At 40.1% G+C, this 11,396-nt stretch overlaps 1 protein-coding gene across 2 annotated transcripts in view; it reads right to left on the reverse strand.

The window, feature by feature from the left end:
- Positions 1 to 9,502, reverse strand: part of LOC108556251 (uncharacterized) — a 417,682-nt gene extending 408,180 nt beyond the window's left edge. For both annotated transcript variants that reach the window (XM_017912262.1, XM_017912261.1), the window contains exons 1-2: positions 9,045 to 9,502; positions 3,985 to 4,135 (exon numbers count right to left, since the gene is read on the reverse strand). The gene's annotated coding sequence lies outside the window, so the exon portion shown is untranslated. The remainder of the gene's footprint in view (positions 1 to 3,984; positions 4,136 to 9,044) is intronic.
- Positions 9,503 to 11,396: the final 1,894 nt, after the last annotated feature.

The following is an 11,396-nucleotide window of genomic DNA, read 5'->3' on the forward strand; positions in this document are numbered from 1 at the left end:
ATACGCAACACGCGCGACACACGTAATAGCAGCAATGACACATCATTATTCGCAGTGAAACGAAATTATGTAGGAACGGCAGATATTTGCATTGCACGCTGCATTCGCATACAAAGCAATACAATGGATCATTTCAATCCAAACGTATCGCTTTTTGCAGCCGTGGGCGTCGAAACGAGAAACACCATTTGGCAATTTTGCTGCCGAGCTAGTCCTGAAAGATGACTACGTCCCATGCTGCTTTCAGGTTTATCCAAGCACAAGCTTTCACGAAAGCTTTTTTCAAAGTAAACCATACTAACACGTTGGATTTCAGAGAGTAAGAGCCACCGCATCGAGAAGTCGCGATACGGCTACGAGATGAACAGAACTTACAACGGGGAACAATCGCATGGAAAAATATTCTAACACCTCTATTTTCGGATTCCCCTGGTGAGCTGTATTTGTCATCCGATTGTTTAAAAATATCGCGAAATATTGTGGAATATCGTGAAACACGGTGTCCAGAGCTTAATATCGCGATAGTAACTGCGTGGAGTAATTGAAAAAATATTAAATAATAAAATAATAATCGAAATTAAACGATAATGACTGAATCGATAGGAAAATAAAAGACGCGAATGAATTATAAAGGTGTGAATGTCCGGAATGATTTTACAGCTAAAGAATTTTCCGTTTTATTCGAATTCGCGAGGGAAAATTATGAATGGTCATACCTACGTATTATCAAATTATCTTCTTACGCGTTACTTTACGTACACGCGTTTTGCATTCGTTGTTACGGTAAGATTATGTTATTTATCATGATCGAGTAAATTAAAGCCCTTTCAGTTTTCTTTGTTCCCGCGAGAAAGTGCAAAATTAATTTTACAAATATCGTAAATCGAAAGCTTTGGATTATTTTCTCTTCCAATCTTTCTTCAACGCGTTAAGTGCACCTTTGCATTATTCGCGATGATCCACGATCAAGATATTACGTATTTTTCTGAACGATAGAATCGATAGTTTGGAAGGTCCTCGATTAATCAGACGTTTACGCGATTTAAAACGAGGAAACAACATTACACAACGGTAAGCAAAACATCGACGTTTCTGAAATTATGTATGGCGAGTTTGTAAACTGAAGTGACGCGTGAACAACATTTATTTGCAAGCTTATTTATTCTACCTTGATAATTAATATCCCTCCTATAATAAATTGGTCGTCAATGTACTCGATGCGAGGATGAAAAATAAAATCGATAAGTCCACGATAATAGCGCAAGTTTCATTAATTAATTTCAGTTTGATTAATGCTAATATGTCTCCCATTCTAAGGGTAAAGTAGAAAATAACGAGACTGATGTTACAAATGGTATACACGCTCTGACAATTAATAATTGGAAATAAACGTAACGAAAAGTTATTTAACGATTAATTATTTATAATTAAATAACCAAAGAAAAGGAGAACGAATTAGTGGTGAAATTTTCCTCAAAAATGGCTGATAGAGATACAAATAGTATACACCCTCTGACAATTAATAATTGGAAATAAACGTAACGAAAAGTTATTTAACGATTAATTATTTATAATTAAATAACCAAAGAAAAGGAGAACGAATTAGTGGTGAAATTTTCCTCAAAAATGGCTGATAGAGATACAAATAGTATACACCCTCTGACAATTAATAATTGGAAATAAACGTAACGAAAAGTTATTTAACGATTAATTATTTATAATTAAATAACCAAAGAAAAGGAGAACGAATTAGTGGTGAAATTTCCCTCAAAAATGGCTGATAGAGATACAAATAAACTTCGTAAGCAAACATCGATCAATGTCCCTCATCGAAAGCTAACTACTTTAATAGTTTCGAATGACGTCCATAATTATACGTAGGAAGGGAAAATCAAAGTATTGCCATCGACTTTTAGAGCTTATGACATAAAATAGAAGTTCTGCTAATGACAAAACCGATACAGCTAATGTTCCCACACGCATATGGCTAATGAGCGTCATAAAGTCGCTACACTATCGAGCAATAGTATGTAATTAGTAAATGGACGTGAGTCCTGTAACTGATCTTTCGTAAAATGTTTACCAATCATGGAACGCGTTTGCTATACATTTTTGACGTCTATGATTAATCACGTGATCGTAATATTCGCGACACGATAACGTTCAAGAAGTTCGTCACTCGATCAAATACTATGAAAATAAACACCAGAATAAATGATCATTCTATCACGGATACAGACGTATTCGACGAATTTATCGTGTACTAGACAATACCTTTTATCGGTCGGTAAATATTAAAATGTACCCGTGCAATGAGAAAATTTCTCTCTCTCTCTCAAAAAAAAAAAAAAAAAAATAAAAAATAAAAATATCAAGTAAATAACGTTTTCACGTTCCACCATTTTTTTTTTTTTTTTCTGTTTCTAAATATCATATACATTCGCATCGAAGATATGCATTGAAGGTATACGAATGGGATTATCATAGCGCGTATTTTTCCTGTATTTTATACGATTTTAATATATTTTATTCATGTATCCATTTATGAACGTATATCGGATTAGTTCATAAGTTCGTTCATATTTGGATCATTTTTTGCATTTTGCAGTTAGAATCCTTTTAAGCGAATGGAACGAAGAAATTAAAATAATTAATAAGCACGATAATTAAAATAATCAAACGCGTTTTGTTTGCATTGTTTGAAAATTTCTAGGAAATATAAACGAACTTACAGTTTATACGATTTGATGTACAATATTAATATTCTTTAATATGTTTCACGTATAAACATTTCTTTACTCGAGAATGATCGTATTCGGCGATAATTTACGAGTGCAATCGATAACTTAAATTTCTTTTCAGATATCGAACGTGTATACCAGATCTCGGAAAAAGGGGGGAAAAGAGAGAAAGAAAAATGGCGCAGTAAATATCCCCTTTCGTATAGTTTTGTAGCGCACATATCCTCGATAGACATAGTTTATTGAGTGTAACAATAGTTATCGATGTTTTGAACGCGGTATCTGGAACAATCGAGATCAAAACGGGAAGCACTTATCGTTACTGCGTAAACACGCTTTGTGTATAGAATTTACTGCATCGATTGCTTTCATTCCACGCTAGTGTCAACTTTGAAATACTAATGCTTACTCCTATACACAAATGATTTGGCAAAAGCGATTGTTCATCTGTTGCGAATAAATCGAATACACGGGAGAATATATCATTCGATATAATATACAACGATATACCAGCACCTCCATTATCGTGGACAAGTAAAAACAATAGCCTCGAGAAGCAAAGATATTCTCAAGTGACACGACCGAATATTCGGGGAATCCTCTTTCAACGTCCATCCGTGTATAAAATGCAGCACGATGATAGCCAAAATTCGAAATGGAATATTCGAAATGGAATAAAGAAGGAGGTACGTATCCTTGACAATACGTCTCCACTTTCAACTCGATGCCTTCACTGATTCCCGAGGAATAAGACTTCAAAGAATCCCTATACGCCCAAACAGGGTGGTGCCGAACGACAGCCAAATTCCTCGCGAATACCACGACCCACTTTATTCCCATAGACGCGAGTGTCAGTTGTTTGAACAAATATCGAGGTGCGCGAAATTTGGAAATTATCGAATTTGTTCTGAGAATTAAAGGTCCCGAATAGACACTCCGCACCCTCCTAATTAAACCGACTAACGTAAACGCCCCGGCGCTTCTAACGAGAACAATATTTACCCAATTTCTAGTTATTTATCCAAGCAACTGCTATAATCATTGACACGAGGGTAAGGATAAGTGCTTCGCTGCGTTCTAACGCGAAATTCTTTCCAGCATGTTAACCCGTTCACCAACCAAGACGCCTATCAACGATGTACAGCGTCCACCTTCTTGTCTAGGACTGTACCGACTGGACATAGGGAAGGTGATAACATACTCGTTGAACGTTCACGTGACATGACATTTTTTATTAACTTACGTTTCTGTCGGACGAACAGGATACCGGAGATCGAAGGAGTAGGCCTGCCAACTTGCACTTCTGCTCGCTCCTTTCAGCTCACTTTCACACTTACATACGTCACTTTTCTCTATTCGTTCGGCTACGTGCTCCCTTGGCACTGCTCGGACACCTGGAACAATGAAACGGAAAAATTGATTATTTACAGTCAGATACATTCCTGCGGAAGCTCGAGTGATCGAGCAAGCTGTGCATGCAAGCAGAGCTTTTTTAATTTTGGAGATACGTATTTTTGTGTGTCTACTCTTTCGAGTGACAGAATTTAGGGTTTACTTGGGTAATGGCGTAGTACAAAATGGTATGTTGTAACACTTTGACTGCCACGTTGGTCGTATATGGCCACGGTGGTCATTGGTGACCGGAGGGCTTGAACTATTACACTTACAATTGTAAAAATTGATTGAAAATTGACAGTTAGTCGATTGTCAATCGCTACCAAGGCGCCACGGTGGTCACCCATGACCGCCAATAAGATATTTTTCGAATCTTTTATTGGAAAATTTTATTGGAATAATCACGTGGAAGCATGATCAAAATTGCCACAATCAGAATTTCTTCTTATTTTTTCTCCTTTCTGCCTGTTAACACTTTGACTGGCACGTTGGTCATATATGACCGGCCATGGTTTCTCCTGTGACGCCATGGTGGTCATTGATGACCGAAGGGCTTGAACTATTATACTTGCAATTGTAAAAATTGATTGAAAATTGACAGTTTGTGTCGCTGTCAATCGTTACCAAGGCATCAAGGTAATCGCACGATAAATGCTCCATTGGGTAAAAATATTATCTCGTATCACTAATTTATCGCTATTTTTCCATTATATGCTTTGATTAATAAAAATACTTCCGTGGCGTCCTGAGCGAAACATGCAATTTCGGCGTGGCAGTCAAAGAGTTAATTGCGATATAAATTATTGGTTTAATATTGGGAATAATTAGAACGTGTAATTTTTAGTTATTCCTCTATTTGAAATAGACAGGATATCACGATTGGTAAACGGAGATAATTATGATACGAACCACTCGAGTGACAGAAAGAATCGATAAGTCCATGATACGACTGATCCGAGTAACGAAGAAATTAAATAGGCAAAAGTTGTTGAATTACCAATCGTGCCTTAATTAATTACCCCTTAACGTTGTACGTGCCAACCAATAACTAACGAGACAAACTGTTTATTACGGTAATATAGATGGAACGTGTTGAAAACAGGGTTCAGTCTGTTCGGCGTTTGTGCAACAGTACTATATTTCATAGAACCGGGCTCGTATATCTCATCTTGAGGGGAATATATGCGGAATATTTGTTGTAGATTAATAAGTGATTAATCTAATGTGCTTCCGCAATGGATGCATAAATTTCGAGTGCTATTCAGCTTAATATATTCGCGTACGGTTATCGATATCAATGTTATCATTCCATTATCAAGCCAATTTAAAATAAAGGATAAGCCACGATACGCATAACAACATTACGTCTCCACTTTTCTCGTTTTTCCCTCGTCGTGTTAACAAATTAAACCGAACGAGAAAAGGAGAGAAAGAGAGAGATGTAAAAAAATAGAAATAATAATACCAGCAACGAGATTTCCACGACATCCTTCATCACCTATTTTATCTCGGATCTCTACTTCGTAATTTATACTCCTTGCAAAATTCGTCCAATTACCATATTAAAGCTTCTCGTTTTATCTCATCTCCGATCACTGCTCTCCCCGTTGTTCCCGCGAATTTATAAACGATTAAAACATCGCCGATAGCATCAATAATTCATGCCGCCTTATTACCCGAATAAGTAACTTCGTCACGGAATTACCGCGAGCAATTAGATTCGAGGGGTCTCATAAAAAATTGATAAGAAGATTTAAGAGATAAGAAAATAAAGGCACCGGGATGGCCAAGCGAGGAAGGTTCACCACCGTCTGCGGCGGGGCTGAACCGGCTACGAAACTCCCCCTGCCGCCTCCCAATAACTCGTAAGTTATGATTGAGGGTAGAAACCCTTCGTTATGAACTTACAAGCTAGATATCATTTAGAAACTTTCTCGCCTCCTGTCTATTTGGAGTCCGAGGCACTCTGTTGCACGAGGAATTCAAACCAAGCGAACCAATTTCCATGAAACTTTCCGCGCGTTTATAAAACCTTCGCGGAACCACCCTTGTCGCTTCGTTTGCCGCGGGACCGCCGTGGCAAAAAGGAAGAATTTAATATACACGAGATAACGGACGGTACGAAACGATCGATGAGCGAAATTAATCGAAGCGATCGTCTGAATTTTTATTTCGCGCTTTTTTCCCCCCCGTCGTAATATCGTTAATTTCAACGTCTCCCTGTTTCTTTCCCATAAACCAGCCGTCAAATATTTGAACGGCCACTGCGTACCGAGAGGAACCATCGTATGGCGAGAGGCGGAAAAAAATAAATTACTGCACACACATGGCGGGCAAGCCTCATCGCAGCGCGCTCTTCGTACTTTTAAAATACCTCGCCGGTTGCAGCTTCATTTCAAAATACTACACTCATCGAAGATTAAAAAAAGAGAGAGAGAGGCAGATAGATAGGAGAAAAAAAGAAATTGCATCGCACAGACGCAACGAGGGAATCAAACGTTTGAATGCGCTGACCGACAGGCTGAAGCAAGGAACACAACGACGAAGAAACGCGAAATCATTTTCACTGCATGTTCGGAGAAGCTAGATATACCTATTTCGATGATTCGTAATTATTTCTCTTTGCCATCGATCTTCCACCGCGATATCGTCCCGGTGATCCCAGGTTCGCGGTCGGTTCTAAAATTATTGCCAGGGGTGCACACTCGAAAATGAAAACGTCAATCGTACACTGTGCGAAAGTAATTTTAATATTTCGGTAATTTTGTTTTGACAATATTTTCTTCCCAAATTTGATGTATGTTTCATTTAGATTCATCCTATGTATTTTTAAGATACCGTAATTTTTTGAAACAGGGACGACGCAAGCACCTTTACGATCACTACAACTGTTTCAACAGAATCTTTATTAGTGTTAACCCTTTGCGCTCGACGATTTTCTGGTTAAAGAAGGGTTCGAGTTGAAAAATTTTCTAGTATAAGGCTGATGATATTTTTTGAGCAGTAAATAAGAAATCGTATAATAATTGACGCGTAGAATTATTTAATTTCGATACCTAGCACGCTGTTACATTATTAACTGTTTCTTCGAATTCTAAAATTTTGTCTGTTCAAAAATAAGAAATCGTATAATAATTAAATCGTAGAATTATTTAATTTCGATACCTCGCACACTATTACATTGTTAAGTGTTTCTCCCAATTCTAAAATTTTGTCTGTTCACCCACTCATTTTAAGTCGACAACAACTTTTTTATTACCTACTCTTACTCTTTCATTACTTTTATTTCATCTTTTATTGGCCAGCAACAACTCTAGACGACTCTGTACTATATCATTATTTTTCTTGTTAGCAAAGGGTTATTACCCGTTAATATAAATAAATAAATAAATATCGCGACATAGGGAATTACCATGTTTATTAAACAAAATAAGAAAAAAGAGAATGTACTTCTCGACGTTAAATAATTAAAAACAGAGTGCTTTAAAAATGGATACCTCGGATAAATTTCTCCCACGTCGAGATAACGATCTTAAGCATGAAGCTCGTGTACATGGGAAAAGGGTGGTTATTGCACAATTATCCGTGGATTATTTATACACCGTGCAATCGTCCGATCTCTGCACTTACGATCCGTGTAAATCTACGATTTTTCAGGACATCGTGATTTTTCAACGATCGCGTGTCGCGTAATCGTTGTGGACGCGGAATAAAATTCGCTTCGACGTCCACTTTTGCTATCTTCGTTCATCGCATCCTGGTATCTATTAAAATCGCATTGCCCTTGGTCGCGGCGCGAATTTCTGGGCCACCCCTTGGCGAAAATCGTGAATAACGTGCTTCGTTTTAACGCGGGCAGCGTGAAAATTTCGACGATTTATTATTCACGAACAACGCGTTGTTAACGTAATAACAAAGGCGGACAATGGATCGGGGTGCATTTTTATGAACCCTTTCTTTCGCTACGCGAGAACTGTGTTAAGTATCAGGCAACGGCGGACCCGTTTGCTAAACATATTCAAGAGCTTGCGGGAAAAGGGGGGAATGGAGAATGTAAATTACGCGAAAATATTTATTACCGTTGCTGGATCAGTTAACAACGTTCCGGAAGTCGCACAATCGTCACGAAAATGTGCTCTGTTTGGCACGATTAATATACAGGCCGCGTACTAATTTAAATATCATTTGCACGAGACACAAGTGCTTGCGGTCATTAGCGTCCAAAGAATTTAATTACTATTGTTCGAATCTAGCGGCACACCGCGTGCCTGTGTGAAAATTAATCCGACGCTAGTTGCTCCCGTGTAACGATCACGCATTAATCACCGTCCAGAATTTTAAGGGACATCGGCGCGATTTTACAGACTTTCAACGGAATCGCCGGTAAAAGTCTATTATCTTAATCGCGCATTACGTCGATGCATTTTTCATTATATGAAAAATTATCGCCAGACTGCAAATGGATGCGAGGTGTACGAGAAATCGGAATGACCGGCTTAACGCGTTCGCGATTAAAATGTTTCACGCCTTAATGTTTGCCTGATGTCGGGAGAAAAATGGGGAGAGACGATAGACCCGAAAGTGGGAGAGAAATTTTCCAAATGGAATTTAAAACGAAATCGAAGGAAAAAGAAGAAAATTCGTGATTAACGATAAATATCGTGACGAATAAGAAAAATAATTGATAATCATCTGAAACGATCGTTTAAAATGGCGAATATCGGAAGTATTCGTAGAAAGAGCAAGGCAACGCTTCGAACTTATCGGAAAATTGCGGAAGCAACAAACGTGGTGCGGCGGAAAAATGCGAGAGAAATCGAGTTAAAGGATAATCCCGCTTAATGAATCGCGACACAGTGACGGGGGCGCGAGGTGCACATACGGATGTCTACTTTTGAAATTACTCACCGAACAATGGTGGACAAATATCGGGTCGAGTATCAGAGTCGACGATCCATCCAGCGGTGCACACCGTGTGTTCGTGATTCGAGAGGAGAGAGCGAAGAGAAGAATCGGAAAGAGGTCCACGAGCAGGCTCTCGAGTTTTCTGTTTTTCCCCTTCGGTTCCTTTCCACGTCGACTAGTCTCGCTCGCACCCGGTGTGCTGGTGCCAAGGCAGCGTTCGGCGTGCACAGGTGCGAGGAAAAAAGGTGGCGAAACGGTAGAGAGAAAAGCGAAATACGGCACAGAGCGACCGGGACAGGAAGGTGAATCCTCGATGGCAGCGGAGCTTCGCGACTCGTGATCCGCAGGGGTACGTACCCCCGTGAAAACACTATCCTGGCTGCGTACCGATCGAGATCACGCCGTGATAACTCGGTCAGAGTCCTCGTGACACTCTACGACGGATCGCGGATCGACAGTCGGTCTCGATCTTCCGAAAGAGGACACCCGGCCAGCCCTGCTCGCACAGAAGACTATCCTCGGGGAAGAGAATTCGAAGGCGAGAAAAACGAACGTTCTCGAATGCGAAGATTAGAACGGGACGTTCCGAGGAACACGAAGGACGTCTCTCCGTTTCGACGGTGCGGAATTTGCGAGAGGATATCCTGGAAAGACTTTAGCCGCTAACGTCGGTCCCTCGTTATGCGATAGTTCACGTATGAACGAAGAATCGGCGCAGGCCACCGCGATGCGAGGACGTCGCGACGACTGGCGGACGCAGACTGACTCGAACGCCGTCGTCCCTCGGTTTTCACGGCGCGCCGCGACGCTCAACGTCCCGACGCCGCTCGTCGAGGGCGCTCACGGTCGTTCGTGCCGTTTCGTTTGCGTGGCTTTCCGCCCCTCGCCTTTTCTTGCGATTCTTCCACGCGCACGGTCTGTCCACCGCGACGCACCGCGTCGGGACGCCTCTCCTCTATCTTCGTCTCGCTTCGTTTCTTCCTCTCGCTGCTTCTTCCTCCCTGACACCACGCGTGCCTCCTCTTTGCGGTGTCTTCGCGGAGGGTGAAGGATGCGGCAGCGACGAGGAAGAACGCGAAACAAGGGTAGAAAAATGAACAAAGACGGATGCAACAGTTGCGAATCTCCTGGCATGCTACGTAACAGCCGCGTGCTAAGAAAACTTCCTTTTTTATGCTCGACTTCGCTGTCGATTGCTACTTTAACGTTGCGAGACGAGGTGGGAAGATCTCAGGTGCGACTGAGACCTCGAGGACGTTTCATTCGCGTGCAGTTTTCTTGTAAACCACCTTTAAGGACTTTCCGCTCTTCATTCTTCTTCGCTTCGCTGTGTTCGCACTCGAATGAACGCCGAGTTCCTTTTTTACGCGAAATAATTTAACAGCCGCGATAAAAATTACTCGGCGAATTTCAGCCTATAGCGATATTATTCAGCAACGCGGCGATATTCTTCCGGAAGACGTAATGAATTTTTCTGAAAACTTGGTGGAAAGGTTACTGGCAGAATAATCCCGGGAAACTGCTACGCGACTGATGTTACAAAGCTGCACTTCTCAAAAGAAGGAAGCTCGGCAGGAAGAAAATACGAATGTACCGGCTCGAAACCGGCTCCGAAGTAAACGAAGGATAAATGCAACTGTTGTGAATCTTTTAGAAGTTACAAGAACGAGCCGGATTTCCCTGCGCATTCGGATTGCTTATAATCTGGCAATTGCCGAGGAGAGTTTACCAAAGCGAAATTTCTCAAAGGTCTTAACACTAAAATCCATATAGACGGTCAAACGCACCCCTCTTTATACTTCGCGAGATACATTTTCCCTTGGAGGAAAATTATAGTAAAGATTATAAACAAAAAGAAATTTCCGGAAGATCGTAGCATTACCATATCATCCCTTAAAGTTAAGAAATTGCATATGCATCATCTCGAAATTAAAAATGGCACGCTATCTTTCCGAAAATTTAAAGACGGATGATCTAATTGAAAAGAAGACGTGTAACTTGGTGAGTATGTTGGTTCACCAAAGGGAAATTTCTCAAGGATCTTAATATTAAAATCCATATAGACGGTCAAACGTACCCTGAGAAGAAAATTATCATAAAGATTGTACGAAAAAGGAGTTTTCAGAAGATCGCTATATTACCGTATCATTCGTTAACCCTTTCACAGTGTGATAAAATTACTAATTCAGGTCCAAAAAATGTCAAATACTTTTATGTTCGAAAGCACTTCGGTATATAATTAAAAAACATAAAAAAACATGTTTTATATATATCTTGCTAGTAATTAGTTCTTGTATAGTACTTGAAGTTCTATCCGGGATAAACTGTCAACGAGTTAAAATTGAGAAATTGCAT

The sequence above is a fragment of the Eufriesea mexicana genome, unplaced genomic scaffold, assembly GCF_001483705.2.
Source record: "Eufriesea mexicana isolate 0111107269 unplaced genomic scaffold, ASM148370v2 scaffold377, whole genome shotgun sequence".
NCBI lineage: Eukaryota > Metazoa > Arthropoda > Insecta > Hymenoptera > Apidae > Eufriesea > Eufriesea mexicana.